Raw genomic sequence first — 15,248 nt, forward strand, 5'->3', positions numbered from 1 at the left:
AGACGAGAAGACGGTAGCCTAGTGAATAGTTAAGGGTAGTTACGTACCTAACATATTTGCGATAAAGTTTGTACAGTTTGAGGGAAGACGGTGGTATCTCAGCAAAGAGTGAAGGGTCGCCTTGTAATATACGTGCAGTGAAGGTATCTGTTGTCATATGACGCTACTTTGTAACGAGTCGTTGCGGAAGGCGATAGATCTTCTTATTGGCCGCTAAATAATCGTGAAAATATTGACATAGAAGAGACATAGTTAACGGTAGAATAATGACAGGGGTACTACAATATGTCAGTAGGCAGGCCTCTGTGCATGTGTATGAGCTATTGAAATTGATAAGAGAGAGAGAGAGAGAGAGAGAGAGAGAGAGAGAGAGAGAATATGAAATTAAGAGAAAGAAAGAGAGATGACGCAAAAGGTGCATAAATAATCTGTAACGACATTGATCAGGCAAATATCGTTCTTAAAGAACTTTTTCCAGTCTAAAATGCTCTCTCTCTCTCTCTCTCTCTCTCTCTCTCTCTCTCTCTCTCTCTCTCTCTCTCTCTCTCAGACTGTGACGTATGTGGCATCTGCAATGACGCATGTACAAGCAGAATAGCTATGTTTATATTCACTCGCATTCTGGGAGCATGCACGGGCGACCCCCCTCTCATCTCTCTCTCTCTCTCTCTTTTTCTCTCTCATATATATACATATACACACAGACATACGCTTAGCATAATGATACCAAACTTTGTCCGTTTTGTCGCATCCTAATCTCTCTCTCTCTCTCTCTCTCTCTCTCTCTCTCTCTCTCTCTACTCTATCTATATATATATATATATATATATATATATATATATATATATATATATATATATATAGTACGTATATGTTAACGAGCTCAGAGGCTGCATATGACACGATCATATGAGCGTGAATCGGAAATCGTAGCATCCAAGGTCGGCTCCAAATTAAAATCAATCCGATCAATATGACTGGAGAAAGGGAGAAAGGTCAGGCTGGTTGGCGCGCATCATGCACTTTCTCACACACACACACGCACGCACATACGTACCTGTTGCATGTTTGCCAAAGTCATGCGTTGGGAGGCCCCCCCCCCCCCCTCCCCCCCCCCCCCCCCCCCCCCAAATCTCTAAACTCTCTCTCTCTCCTCCTCTCCTCTCTCTCTCTCTCTCTCTCTCTCTCTCTCTCTCTCTCTCTGTACTACTGCCTCCGCTGCTGGTCTGTTAAGATGTGATTTATAATCTTAAGTTATTTTCATAATATCTGGGCGGTTTTATTATTATTTTTTTTTTGTATTGAGAGTGGCACTTTTTCATTACGAAAAGTCTCTTTAATTTTCTCCTAATTCATTTAAAATCTTAAGACTGAGAAATGCTTGTCGTATATTAATTTCAACAAGAATTTTTGTTCATCGGTCATGCCTAACAAACACACACACACACACACACACAGAGTGAGAGAGAACGCGACGAAAAAGCAGCAAAGTTTTGGTTATTATTATGCTGGGGATGTTTATGAGAGAGAGAGAGAGAGAGAGAGAGAGAGAGACCGATAATGCGACGAAAAAGCTGCAAAGTTTTGGTTATTATTATGTTGTGTGTGAGTATGAGAGAGAGAGAGAGAGGTTCCGATAACTCGCCCCCCCCCCCCCCCACACACACACACACACACCAGTAAGCTCTATCCTCCTAAGGGGAGTGTGTCTCTTGAAGGTGTTGCCCTTCATATTTCTAGAAGGTTTTTAGTAGGAGAGATTGCTTCCTTCAACGGGGTCTTCATCACTATGGGACCGAATCCCCAAGGTGTCTCGCTAGAAGAGACTCGGGTACTGTGAATTCAGGAGTTATTAGACGTTTACTTGGCATTCACTTGTTCAAGCACTTCTTTTGGGGCATTCACTGGTTCAAGCACTTCTTTTGGGGCATTCACTGGTTCAAGCACTTCTTTTGGGGCATTCACTGGTTCAAGCACTTCTTTTGGGGCATTCACTGGTTCAAGCACTTCTTTTGGGGCATTCACTGGTTCAAGCACTCTTTTGGGGCATTCACTGGTTCAAGCACTTCTTTTGGGGCATTCACTTGTTCAAGCACTTCTTTTGGGGGAAAGGGGGAGGGGGGCGATTAGTGCCAACATAGCACCTCATGCGGTGCACTGTAGCGATCACTTGGGTTCTTTGAAGCGTCCTCTAGGGCCCCTAGCTGCAACCCCTTTTTATTCCTTTTAACTGTGCTTCCGGTCACATTACCCTTTCTCTCATCTTACGTTCCGCCCTTTCCTAACAATTGATTCACGTGCAACTGCGAGATTTTCCTCCTATTACACTTTAAAAACCCTTTATATTCTCTATTTCCGCTTCAGATCTCAATGACCTCGTCGCAGGTCCCAGCGATAGGCCTTTGGCTTATATTGTGTATTCTGTTGTATACTATACTATTCTACCTGTTTGAACTAACTCTACCATAACGTCACGTTTAAATTTCGTGACTGTTGAAGAGTGTGATTAGCTTTCTTCCAGAGTATCATGGCTGAAAGACAGCAAGACATCGCCGCACCGTAACGTAACGCCGTGAGTGTAACCGAGTATATGTCATTTGGTTACGTAAGGGGAGCTGCATTTGACCGGCCTCGCTGTTACGTAACTTGAATTTAATCGACGGTGGCATTACAGTTGATATTCAACTTGGCCATAACACTAACGGGATAGTTCTTAGGTTAACGTAACACCTTTAAGTTCAGTAGGGTAATATTTTGACCTCACCATGTCCTCCTCATGTTCTTGGCTTAACGCGAATTTAGGTTTATTTTTTGTTGCGTGACTGGAACTGCTTTTTCCTCCCGTGAAAAGAGAGAGAGAGAGAGAGAGAGAGAGAGAGAGAGAGAGAGAGAGAGAGAGAGAGAACTTTATTGAGAGAGAGGAATGGCGAGTGTGAGGAGGAAGGGAAGAGGAAAAATACTGGGGAGTCCGGAAAGAGAGAGAGGAGAGAGAGAGAGAGAGAGAGAGAGAGAGAGAGAGGTGGGGGTTGGGGTTGGTTGGTTTAGGAATAGAGAGCGCCAGAAGTGGCTGGTCGCGTCAAAAGGGGAAGGGGAAGAAAGAGGAGGGGGGAGGGGGTAATTCCATGTATTGACGTCATTGCTCTTGCCGTGACGTCATCAAGCAGGTAAACATCAACAATAATACAATGGTTCGTATTTAAGCGAAAGAAAAATCAACTTGGTAGGGTGGGGGGTGGGTCTCCCTATTCCCTGTGTCGTTACCGGATCGGCGTTGCTTCAGCATATCGTATATACGAAGTTCGACTCCTCGGATTGGATGTCCGTCCGGATTCAGCATCCGGATTTTCATCGTATCCGGTCGTCAATACGGACGACCGTCTCCCTCCCCCCTCATGACGTCATGAAACCGTGAAAGTGTCCTGCTCGGTGTCATGAATTTTGCGATTGCCTGCCGTCTCTGTGTCGCCGCATCTTGCATTCTTTGCTGTATCCTGTCGAAAGGTGGTGAAGTGTCCCTGTAGCTAGGGTCCTACGAAACTAATAGTAGCTTCGTAGGACTCATCCTTAAGGATTCGCCGATATCCTGCGGGTCGTGGAAGTCTCTAGAACTAACAGAAGTGTGCTTGTGATAGGATGTAGCATTTGGCTTCGCAGGAGCCATCCGTAAGGATTCGCTGATTTCATAGGAGTGTCCCTTTAATAGAAGGATTCGCCGATTTCCTACTGGTCTTGGAAATATCCAGAACTGGTTGAAACTCTCTTCCAGTACCCACAACCTGTTGAGGTACGGAGGCGGGAATGGGAATGTCAGCTTGGAATCTGCGTCTGTCATGGACGCTTTTACAGGAATCAACATCTGTTCTGGAATCGTTACCGAGAATCACGTTGTCCCCCTCTGATGACCGGCGATAAGTCAGTACTTGGAAACGGCAGATACACGCACACAGGCTGCGCCGGCAGGCACGAGTACATACACACACACACACACACACACATAGATAGAGGGAGAGAGAGAAATTAACATACTACCTCAGGTGTTAAACTGATTCTGATACTATTTTTTTTTAATTGACTTTGTATCACACACACAAACACACACACACACACACACACACACACACACACACACACACACACATATATATATTATATCTATATATATATATATATATATATATATATATATATAAATAGAGAGAGAGAGAGAGAGAGAGATAGCCTATTCTGTAAACATGTCACAGGACATTTTGATAAAGTAAAGATAATATTACTAAGAAATTTATTGTTATTATTATTATATTAAAGAGGGTCCTTCTGTGGAGGACACAAACGTTGAATGTAATAGCAGTTTCTACGTCATTGAGTAGAGTTTTCTCTATGTACCTTCTAACCTTATTAAGATACATGTTGCAGATGTGCATAACAGACAGGTGGTTTTATTAGTTAGTCTGACTCTATTCGATGATTTTTACTGGGGCAGGCAAACTAGTGTGACTGGCTTGATATTCCCCCCCCCCCCACCCCCCCCCCCCCCCACCCCCGTTCCTCCTCTCCCTCCCCTTCTCTCCCTCCCCCCCCCCCCCCCCCCACTTCCCTCTCTCTCTCTCTCTCTCGTCGGTGTTTGGTCCAGGTTGAGCAGTGGCTGACTAAGATTGGCTTTTTTCCTAGTCTTTGTAGTGCCTGACGAAAGCACTGCACACACAGACACACGCACACGCACACACACACACACACACACACACACACACATATATATATATATATATAATATTATATATATATATATATATATATATATATATATGTGTGTGTGTGTGTGTGTGTGTGTGTGTGTGTGTGTGTATCGGACTTTGATCAATTATTTCTTGAAAGATATGTAATTTCTCCCCACTTTTATTAGGAGAAATATAAGAAATCATGTGGAGAGAGAGAGAGAGAGAGAGAGAGAGAGAGAGAGAGAGAGAGAGAGAGAGAGAGAGAGAGACGTCCATTCAAAATTCAGCCCACCAGAGCCCATTAGCAAAAGTGTAAACTGCTTGTAAGCTATGTAAACCTTTGCATGATATGTATACCTGCGTAACGTTTACCCTGATTCATTCGTTTTTCCTAACTATTCGTGGATGGCCGCCAGCGTGCCAAAGGAAGTATCTGAGGAAATGAGAAAATGACCACAGGAAACTCAATATACCAGCGACAAGGCGATGGGAATGTTGTAAGGTGCTTAGGGAAGACTCGACTGCAGGCTGGAACTTCCAAAATTCAATCGAAGATGCAATGCATTGCTACCTTCCACCTGTCTTTTAATCATTAACACTTTGGTCTGTTCATTTATTGATTCGTTCATTTATATTTTCCTTTTTTTAATAAGAGATCTCTTCTCTCTATTTCCCTTTACCTTCTGATGCTTCTTTCGAACGAACGTCATCATATTCTTTGGGGGCTTGAATTTCTAGTAAGTGGCTCCTGTGCTGGGCTTATTCCATATGAATGGGGTGCATCTTTTGCAGAATAGTGATAAAATATTATTATTATTATTATTATTATTATTATTATTATTATTATTATTATTATTATTATTATTACTTATTATTATTGACTGTGCTGTGTTGTTGTGATGGTGAATCTCAAGGAAAAACTTGCTTTTCTATCATTCGTTGATAAGATTTGAAAGTTATGTAAAATTGCTTGTTTAATCGACGCCATATTTTGGAATGAAATGGTCAGTGTTTTAAGGCAGTTAGGTTTCATGCAACAATGACGAACATGTGGACCTTGAAGGATGACATATACAGATCTTATGTTTTGGGATCTCGAGAAAGGGGAGTGTACAATTCTCCTGCCGTACTGAATTATATGCAGTGGATACTGATACAGTAGGTCCTTATACAGTGTAAGGGATCGTTGGACTTTGAGAAATTTGAATTATTTCATTTGTAACCTCGGGATTGTGCATCGATTTTTGTGCTGTATATTTTGAGGGCGGCTTTTGTTGGGGAAAGAGCCCTTTTCGAGTCTCTCTCTCTCTCTCTCTCTCTCTCTCTCTCTCTCTCTCTCTCTCTCTCCCCGTGAGACACCTTCCACCACTGACGCCATGTGTCTATTTTCCAGCGTGCGGCCATTTCAGTATTGTGAGTGGTGCGGCCGGCCACTCATAAGGCGTTCGCCCTTCAACTGCACGTAAGTACGAACGAACATGCTTGAAAATGCTTTCAGAAAGAGAGTAAAAAAAAAAACAGAATAATCACACTCTCCTCCCGCACGTTTAATTTTGCTAACAAGGCGATCGCGCATTTTTTTTAAAATATTTTTTTTTTATTGGCTTCTTCTCAGTTCTCATTATGGTTGATGCTCTCTTGGTATTCTTCCATGATTATACTTTGCACGTATTGCACGCACGGTAAAGTAAAGGGGATTTTTATTTTATTTCTTGTCTTCGTAGCTTGGCAGGCTGACATTCGGTGAAGGTTGCTTCTCTCATACCCACTCGTATTAAATTGCTCATTGCTTGGCATGTGGCTTTCGCCTTATTTTATAGCTTAGTGGGAATGGAAGAACACGATGTATAGTTTCATCGAGCCTGTTTCACACATCTTCTCTTATTGCTCTCTTACTTTAGGGTCATAATTGGACCATTGTTTGACTGTGCCGTCAGTTGCCTGCAAGAATATGATTTGCAATATTTATTAAGCTTGTGCAATCTTGTATACGTGAATGTGTAATGTCATAGAGTAATAGATATTTGGACACTACACGCACACACATTTACGTTATGTATGCTGCTGTGTGTATAAGTATACACACAAGTGTTGTCACATATTATTAATAGTGTGTGTATATATATTTTTACACACACACACACACACACACACACACACATATATATCTTAAGCTACAAATTCCCTTTAATATCCAATTCGCTCTACCTCGGAATTAATATATATTTTCATATATGTTAACCGAAGGGGAAATTTTTTTAGTTCATAATAACTTCGTCCTCTCGTGGATTCGAACCAGCGGACGAAGTTATTATCAACTAAAATATTCCCCTTCGGTTAACATGTATGGAAATATATTAATTCCGAGGTAGAGCAAATTGGATATTAAATGACATTTGTAGCGTTAAATGTATGTATATGAATCACGGGGTATGATAAAAATGTTGTAATATATATATATATATATATATATATATATATATATAGTAATATATATATATATATATATATATATAGGTGTGTGTGTGTGTGTGTGTGTGTGTGTGTGATATTCATTGTGAAATGGGTCAACAATTGTTTTTATTCCGTGACCGTGTAAGGTCTACCACTTACGTAAGACTTACAAAAGACAACAGTACAATAGAGGGCTTCCTTCCTTGTATAGTATGTGTGTCAGCCCTGAGGACACAAGACGGTGTTGACCCCTTATGCTTAATTTAACCAACCTTAAATCATTATTTCCACGTGCAGAAAACTTTCTTCGTGCTAGGTACTTACTTTATACTCCTGCACAGGATGCTCACTAGCAGCACGTCAGACCCCATACCCAAGCTGCACATTTTACCATATCTTTTAATCCCATTTAATTCAATCTAATTGGTGACTTCTGCACCACAAAGATAACTGAGATTACTGTCATTATCCTGGCAATGTATAGCAGTGGCTGTAAGTGAAAAGGTTCTCTGCTATTTATGTGCATATCCTTTCCAAGGGGTCCACAACCCTCCAAAAAGTGTTGCTCAGCGTTTGGATATATATCTGAACCCCAAATGAGGTGGTTAGTGACGTCAATGCACTTGTCATAGTGCACTGTAGGCATTACTCAAGGTTCCTTGCTGCGTCCCTGCGGCTCCTAGCCACAACCCCTTACATTCCTTTTACTGTACCTACCTTCATATTCTCTTTCTTCCTTATTACTTTCCACCGTTTCCTAACAATTGTTTCATTGCAACTGTCAGTTTTTGTCCTGTTACACCTCTTAAACCTTCTTTACTCTGAATTTCCCCATTCAGTGCTGAATGACCCCGCAGGTCCTAGCGATTGGATTTTGGGATAAATTTTTTTATCCATTCCATTCCAATCCAAGAGCTCGCTGCAACCGGACTGACCTGACACTATAGTAGCCACTGGTTTCAGGAATGAGGCTCATTCATGGTGCATAATGCATTGCCTGCGTCGAAACTCGCTCGTGTTTTGTTATATTTTAGTAAAACAACGGCCACATCGTCTCTAGTGGTGGTAGGCGGGGAAGCTGGATCCTATAAATTGCTGACGAGGTCACTCAGATGTCAGTGGTCAGCAGCATCTGGTGGGATTCCGAAGAAGGGCGTGGGGCCAGCAACCTGTCTCTTAATCCCCTTCAAACGTTTCAGAAACCAGTATGTTGGACCATTCTGTGGGTCACCCACTCCACCCCCACAAATGGGAAATATATGATTATATTAAGAATAATACTGTTACAACATCAGTGGGATCCCGAAATCGACAAATTCCATTTTTTTTTTTGCCTGCGATGTTGGACGAAAGTTATTTAGAGCTAAACTGTCTATAGGAACGAGAGTCCACAAGGAAGTTGAATGAGTAATGAAATTGTCTACTTTACTCGATACTTCGATTTTTCTGATTGATGGGATTTCTGCTGCTTGTCGACGCGGCACTTCCATAAACAGGAATTTTCACTGAGACGTCTCAGGCTCCCGACGGGAAATTACCAAAACTTTATCGAACGGGGAGGGAGTATGAATGCTGCCAGAATTTTGGACAATTTTACAAAAGCGCACTATGTAGACCCGTAAATATTGGAGTGCTCTTCGTGAAATAACGGGTACTTTTGTTCCCCAAACTGTTGTGGTACTGTGGAACAGTCGCCCGAGGATGTAGCCCAATTGGAGTTTAAAAAGTTCAGGCGACGATGCTATGCATTTCCACCCTAAAACATCTCTCCTTTTATTTTAATTATTAACTTAACATTTCTCTCCTTTTATTTTAATTATTAACTTACATTTTTATCTATTTATTCATTATTATATTAGTTTATTTGTTGCTTTTCGAATAACCGATGTCTTTTGCATTTCCTATTAGCGACTATTACTTGCAAATGAACACCATTGAATTTCAAGTCATTGGCCCCAATGAGCTTGTTCCATATGAATAGGTTTCTCCCTATTAATAATAATAATAATAATAATAATAATAATAATAATAATAATAATAATAATAATAATAATAATAATCCAAAGAAACCTCATAATCACATGAGTTAATAAAATAAAATGGAAAGTAAATCCACAATAATATGTCTGATCTTGTATTTTAAATAACAAAGTCAGACATATTATTGTGGATTTACTTTTCCAAAGTAATAATAATAATAATAATAATAATAATAATAATATAATAATAATAATAATAATAATAATAAATAATAATAATAATAATAATAATAATGCTGAGTGTACGATTTTAACTAGAGATATGATTTTACCTTTTTAGGCTTACTGGTGTATGCGTGTGTGTGTATGAGAGAGAGAGAGAGAGAGAGAGAGAGAGAGATTCGATAAACGACAGCGGAACCTTCCTAGCATGAGGACGTAAACAAACCAAGGGGAAACTACGTTGTTTGTGGAACGTCTCCATAGCAGAGGGAAAGGGGGACGAGTGTAAGGGAAGGGGTAATGTGCCTATGGTATTTAGTTATTGGTAGGGAGGGGGGGGGTTACAAATGAACGCTCAAGGCGAGAAGAAATAAGTTAGGATTGGAGAACAGCATAACACGAGAGAGAGAGAGAGAGAGAGAGAGACTTCTGCACGTATTTCCAAGGAGGTAGAGCGATGCGCAGAGACTTTTTCCTTTATTTCCTGTGAGAGAGAGAGAGAGAGAGAGAGAGAGATGAGGAGGACATGATAACGCAAATTAACATCAGCGCCTCACCGAAAGTATGCAAAGAGCATTAAGTACACGACCGTGTTGCAGCATTGCACAGGCGCGTATCAGTGCTTGTTGTATGCGCAAGAGAGCAAGCACTATGTGGGAGGAGAGAGGAGAGAGAGAGAGGGAGGGGAGTGAGTGAGGGGAGAGGTCGGTCGAGCTTTGGAGAGAGAGAGAGAGAGAGAGAGAGAGAGAGAGATGCTCAGCTAGGTGAGAGGAGAGATTGACTGTGGAGGGGGGGGGGGAGTTTGGGGGGGGAGAGAGAGAGGGGGAGGGGGGGGGGAGTGTCTCACTCACACCTGTTGCGTCGGTGCCTCGTTGCCAAACTTCGCCACCAAGCGTGTTTTGCTTTCCCAGCTCTCTCTCTCTCTCTCTCTCTCTCTCTCTCTCTCTCTCTCTCTCTCTCTCTCTCTCTCTGCTGCCTCCCACCGGTTCTGCTATATCTGCTGCTTCAGCAGAAATTTCTCGTGGAGAACTGGCGCCAGTAATAAAGAAAAAATAAAGAAATATACGAAGAGATGAATAGATAGACAAATAATAAATAGATAAATAAATAATGGAGATGTTTTTCGAACTAGCCTTGTTGAAGGCTACTGCTATATATTGACGTCTTGAATTTCGACTTATTTTTTGTACGATTTGTTACGAAATTAGGAAAATACGTGATAAAATATTTCCCTCTACCTATTTTCGTATGTTTCATTATTTTAAAGCGACTGGTTCTCTCTCTCTCTCTCTCTCTCTCTCTCTCTCTCTCTCTCTCTCTCTCAGAGAAATTCGATCTATGTAAGATCATTTTATTTCAAGGTCATTTCATTTTCTTTGCTGTATCCATCCATAGGAATCTCTCTCTCTCTCTCTCTCTCTCTCTCTCTCTCTCTCTCTCTCTCTCTCTCTCTCTCTGAGAGATAGCGGCAGCAAGGCCCCATTAGATCAGAAATAGGATGAACACCACCACCACCACCACCTCAGGAGGATCTCGTCACTCGTCCTTTTCCAGAAATCGTCTCGAGGGCAGAGTGACGTCACAGCAGCGCCAGAGGGCAGTCAGCGTTTCAAGTTACAATGCTTAGATGAAAGCATGGAACCATATCTTCAACAGATATATTGTTATATGCATATATGCATGTCCAAGAGGTGGCAAGGCTTGGCAAGACCTCCCTTGCCATAGGAGGTAAAATGAACAGTTTTCTAAGTGTTTGGATTAAAAGCGAAATAAAAAAAAAAGGTACGTTCAGATGACGTAAACACACACACACACACACACACACAGAGTGTCATCGCAGTCATATTTGAATATTTATTGGAGAGAGTAAAATAGTTTAGAAGGTCGGAGAAAAATAACCAACAATGACAAAACTTGTTCGTGTGTTATAGAAGTTGAAAATAGCATCGGCAATGCAACTTTTTGTTATCGATTATGTTATAAAACCTGTCACGGATGATGATGATGATGAGAGAGAGAGAGAGAGAGTTCTTTTTTCTTTTTGAGTTGTGAATATGTTAGAAACTTTCGGTCATAACCGAAGCCACTTTAACTAATCGAGAATTAGTGTGTTTGTTTGTTTGTTTGTGTTTGTGTAATTGTAATAGCCACAATGCCCTCCTAAGTTCTCGAATTCTTCTTGCCTTTTTTTTCGGATACGCTTGTCACTACAAAGCCTTGAGATCCAAGTGCAAGAAATATGAAGTATTTATGATGTCCAGTAGCGGGAAACGAACCCGGCTGACCATAATTACGACGAGGTCACGTTGCTAACCTGACCACGAGAAGGTCGACAAGCGTTTCCCGCTACCGGACATCATACCTTGCCCTTGGAATTGAAGACTTTGCAGCGACAACCGCATCCAGAAGAGCGAGAAGAATTCCAGAAGTTGAGAGGGCATTGTGTCCATTACAGTTATATATGCATCTGATAAAAAGTGACCAGGAGACTGATTTATATCTAAATCACTACTTCAGGAATAATTTGCATCCTAGGGAAATTGTTACCGCCAGTCTTTCGTTGTTTATAGACTATACTCTGTTTTTTCCATCTGTCCATCCGCCTGTAGTGTTTGCGCATGGTAACACTGCGTCCCGGGCTTTAAATAATATCCTATTTCGAATATTAACGGTGTAATTCGTATACAGTAAGTTATTAAAACACTTTTCAGTTGCAAATGTACACCCAGATATCCTTTTATTTACCTAAAACTTACACATAGCGTAACTATTTAAAGCCCGGGACGCAGTGTTACCATGCGAAAACACCACAGGCGGATGGACAGATGGAAAAAAAAGAGTATAGGCAGGGGTTCCAATCCTGCTGGCGACGAAGCACTTGCGAATTTATGATTTGTTATCTCGTTCTAGTATTCCGAATGGAGGTTCGAATCCTGCTAGGGACGAAAGAATTTGATCTTTTGGGTCTTCTTTGGGATCTTGGTGTTTGTAGTGACGAAGAAGTGGGAGGAAACCGAGAAGTTAAGAGGACGTTGTGGCTATTACAGTGACCTAAGTATCTGTAAGCAAAGTGACCGGTGCCGCTTTATTTTGTAAGGACATCTTCAAAACTTTTCTAACTGAATAAGGCGTAACTAGTTATGATTTTCGATTTTGCGTGTGTATGTGTGTGTGTATGTGCTTGTATATGTGTGTATGATGTAGTTTAGTACACATAACAAACACATAAGTTTTATATGTATAATAGTGTTATAATATATAATATATATATATATATATATATATATTGATATATATAATATATATTATATATATATATATATACATATATACATACATACTACATACATACACACACATATATACACTTACACGTGTGTGTATAGACCTGTCTTCTTACTTATGTAAGAAATATACTTTCCTTGATTATAATTTCCGAGCGGAAGTTCTGAAACTTCCCCCCTATTCTCTCTCTCTCTCTCTCTCTCTCTCTCTCTCTCTCTCTCTCTCTCTCTCTCTCTCCTTCTCCATTGGAGGGATGATATAGTTTGTAGGGGTTCTCAGAAAAATTCCTTACGTATCGAAGCGATCTCAGATTTTGGTTAATAAAAAGGTTAATAAAAAACCCCCGTATGCTTAATTCAAACTCAAGATGAAGGGATATTAAATAAACACGAATTCTGAATCCATTGGAGGATAAAGATCTCCATTTCCACCGAGAAAAGAGCAGTTATTTACTTCCTTATAGAAGCAAGACTGGAAATCATAATATATTTAAGCCGTGATGTGTGTTCCACTGCTTCCTCCTCGTAAAGTTGATAAAACAGATTTAAGTCGTGTGAACACATCCTGGTGGTAGTACACACAATTACGGAGGAGAGAGAGAGAGAGAGAGAGAGAGAGAGAGAGAGAGAAGCACAGGTAAACCTTTGGGTCCCCTCATAAACGATCGATAGGTATAGTAACTCTCTCTCTCTCTCTCTCTCTCTCTCTCTCTCTCTCTCTCTCTCTCTCTCTCATTTCCACGTTCCGCCTGTGAGTAAGCTACTTTGAAACCTTGATGTTCCTCAAGATAAATACCATACAGGTGTCATGGAAGTCAGGAGAGGAACAAGTACATGTTGAGTGACCTTAAAATCTGAACACTCGCGCAAACAAACAAACATTATGTGTTTATGTGTATGTTTGTGCTTCCATTTTGCAGTGAAAGTATACGCAGGAGAGTGATCGAGTCGAACGATAGTGTACCTAAGTGATTACGATGCGCGTTAGGTATCAATAGCCATCTCCTTCTGTATGGTAGTGGTATATCGCTATCATAATAATCCAGGATAAAATGGATAACAATTTGATTTAAAACAAGATAAAACTGTACGTCAGCAGAATGAAAAATGGAAAAGAATGTACATGGACGGGATGAGGATGAAAATGGATAAAGATGTACATAGGCAGGTGAAATGAAAAAAAAAGTGCACAAGACAGGATAAAAAATGAACTAAAAACTTGCAGAGAGGATGAAAAAATAAAAATGTACATAGAATTAATTTTGAATGAAGAATGTACATAGGATGAAAAAGGAATACGAGAAAATGTACGTCGGACGAAAAATGAACAGAGAAGGGACAGGATGAAAATGTACATGAAATGAAAAATATAGGAAAATTAACTTAGGATGAAGAGTGAATAAAAAAATGTTCACAGGATGAAAAATGGAAACAAAATCAACATAGGATGAAAACTAAGTAGAACAGTGTACTTGGGATGAAAACCAAATTTTAAAAAATTTACATGAGACTGGATAAAAAATGAATAAAAATAATGTACATAATCGATAGGATGAAAACTGAATTTAGAAAAAAAAATGGACATAGAATATAGAATATTAAAAGAGCAGAGTTCCCCTTACCACCTGTAGCACCAACATATTGACATTAACGCAGCAATCAATTCGAGCGAATAGTGAGAAGAGGAGAGAGAGAGAGAGAGAGAGAGAGAGAGAGAGAGAGAGAGATCTTTAATCACTCCGTGTCCGTGTAGAGCTCTCTCTCTCTCTCTCTCTCTCTCTCTCTCTCTCTCTCTCTCTCTCTCTCTCTTCTCCGTAAAGGGGTGACTACGCCAGCCTGCTGGGGTCGAACCGTCAGGCATTTGAAATTTCCAGTTGCCACACCTGATCACGCCTTGCCTCCTGCTGCTGCTTCTCCTGCTGCTGCTGCGTCAGTCTCTCCCTTACTAGGGCTTCCCCGGCACTCGTGTCCTTAAGTGTGTTGAGTTATTATTATTATATTATTATTGAGAAGATGAGCCCTATTCATATGGAGCAAGCCCACAGGGTACTTTGACTTGAGATTCAAGCTTCCAAAGAATATTATGGCGTTCATTTTAAAGAAGTAAACAGAAGGCAATGGGAAATACAGAAAGAAGAGATCAGATATAAAAAAAGGAAAACCAGATTAATAGATGAACAGATGAAGATATTAGCAACATTATGATACAGGGAGGATTGCTTTATGGTAGTAATGCATTTCATCTTGACTTGAACCACCCTCAGTCCAACGGCGCGAGAAACAAAGGACCTTTGGATTTTTAGAAGGTACTTGGAGGTCACCCTTTCATATATTGACCATGGCACGTTGGTCAGTTTTAAGCTGACATACGATTTGAAGACTTAGGATAATGCAGCCTCCAGTTTTCTCGGCGTCCGAGGGCAGCTATAAAGGAAGTCATGTGCGCTTCGCTGTCTAAGGGACGTGTATTATGCAGATTGAAGCCGGAGCTCATTTATAATTTAATATTTCTCTCTCCTCCCCCCCTCCCCTTTCTCTCTCTCTCTCTCTCTCTCGTCTCTCTCCTCCTCTCCTCTCTCCCTCCTCTCCTCTCT

General features: G+C 40.7%; 1 protein-coding gene across 2 annotated transcripts in view; it reads left to right on the forward strand.

Moving 5' to 3' along the window:
• LOC135198440 (kinase suppressor of Ras 2-like) overlaps positions 1 to 15,248 on the forward strand; it is a 51,335-nt gene that overhangs the window by 8,916 nt on the left and 27,171 nt on the right. The window contains exon 2 of one of the 2 annotated variants that reach the window (XM_064225987.1): positions 6,109 to 6,177. The exons of the other annotated variant lie outside the window; for it this stretch is intronic. The gene's annotated coding sequence lies outside the window, so the exon portion shown is untranslated. The remainder of the gene's footprint in view (positions 1 to 6,108; positions 6,178 to 15,248) is intronic. 2 annotated transcript variants of the gene reach the window in all.

Source organism: Macrobrachium nipponense, chromosome 22 (assembly GCF_015104395.2).
Source record: "Macrobrachium nipponense isolate FS-2020 chromosome 22, ASM1510439v2, whole genome shotgun sequence".
Lineage (NCBI taxonomy): Eukaryota > Metazoa > Arthropoda > Malacostraca > Decapoda > Palaemonidae > Macrobrachium > Macrobrachium nipponense.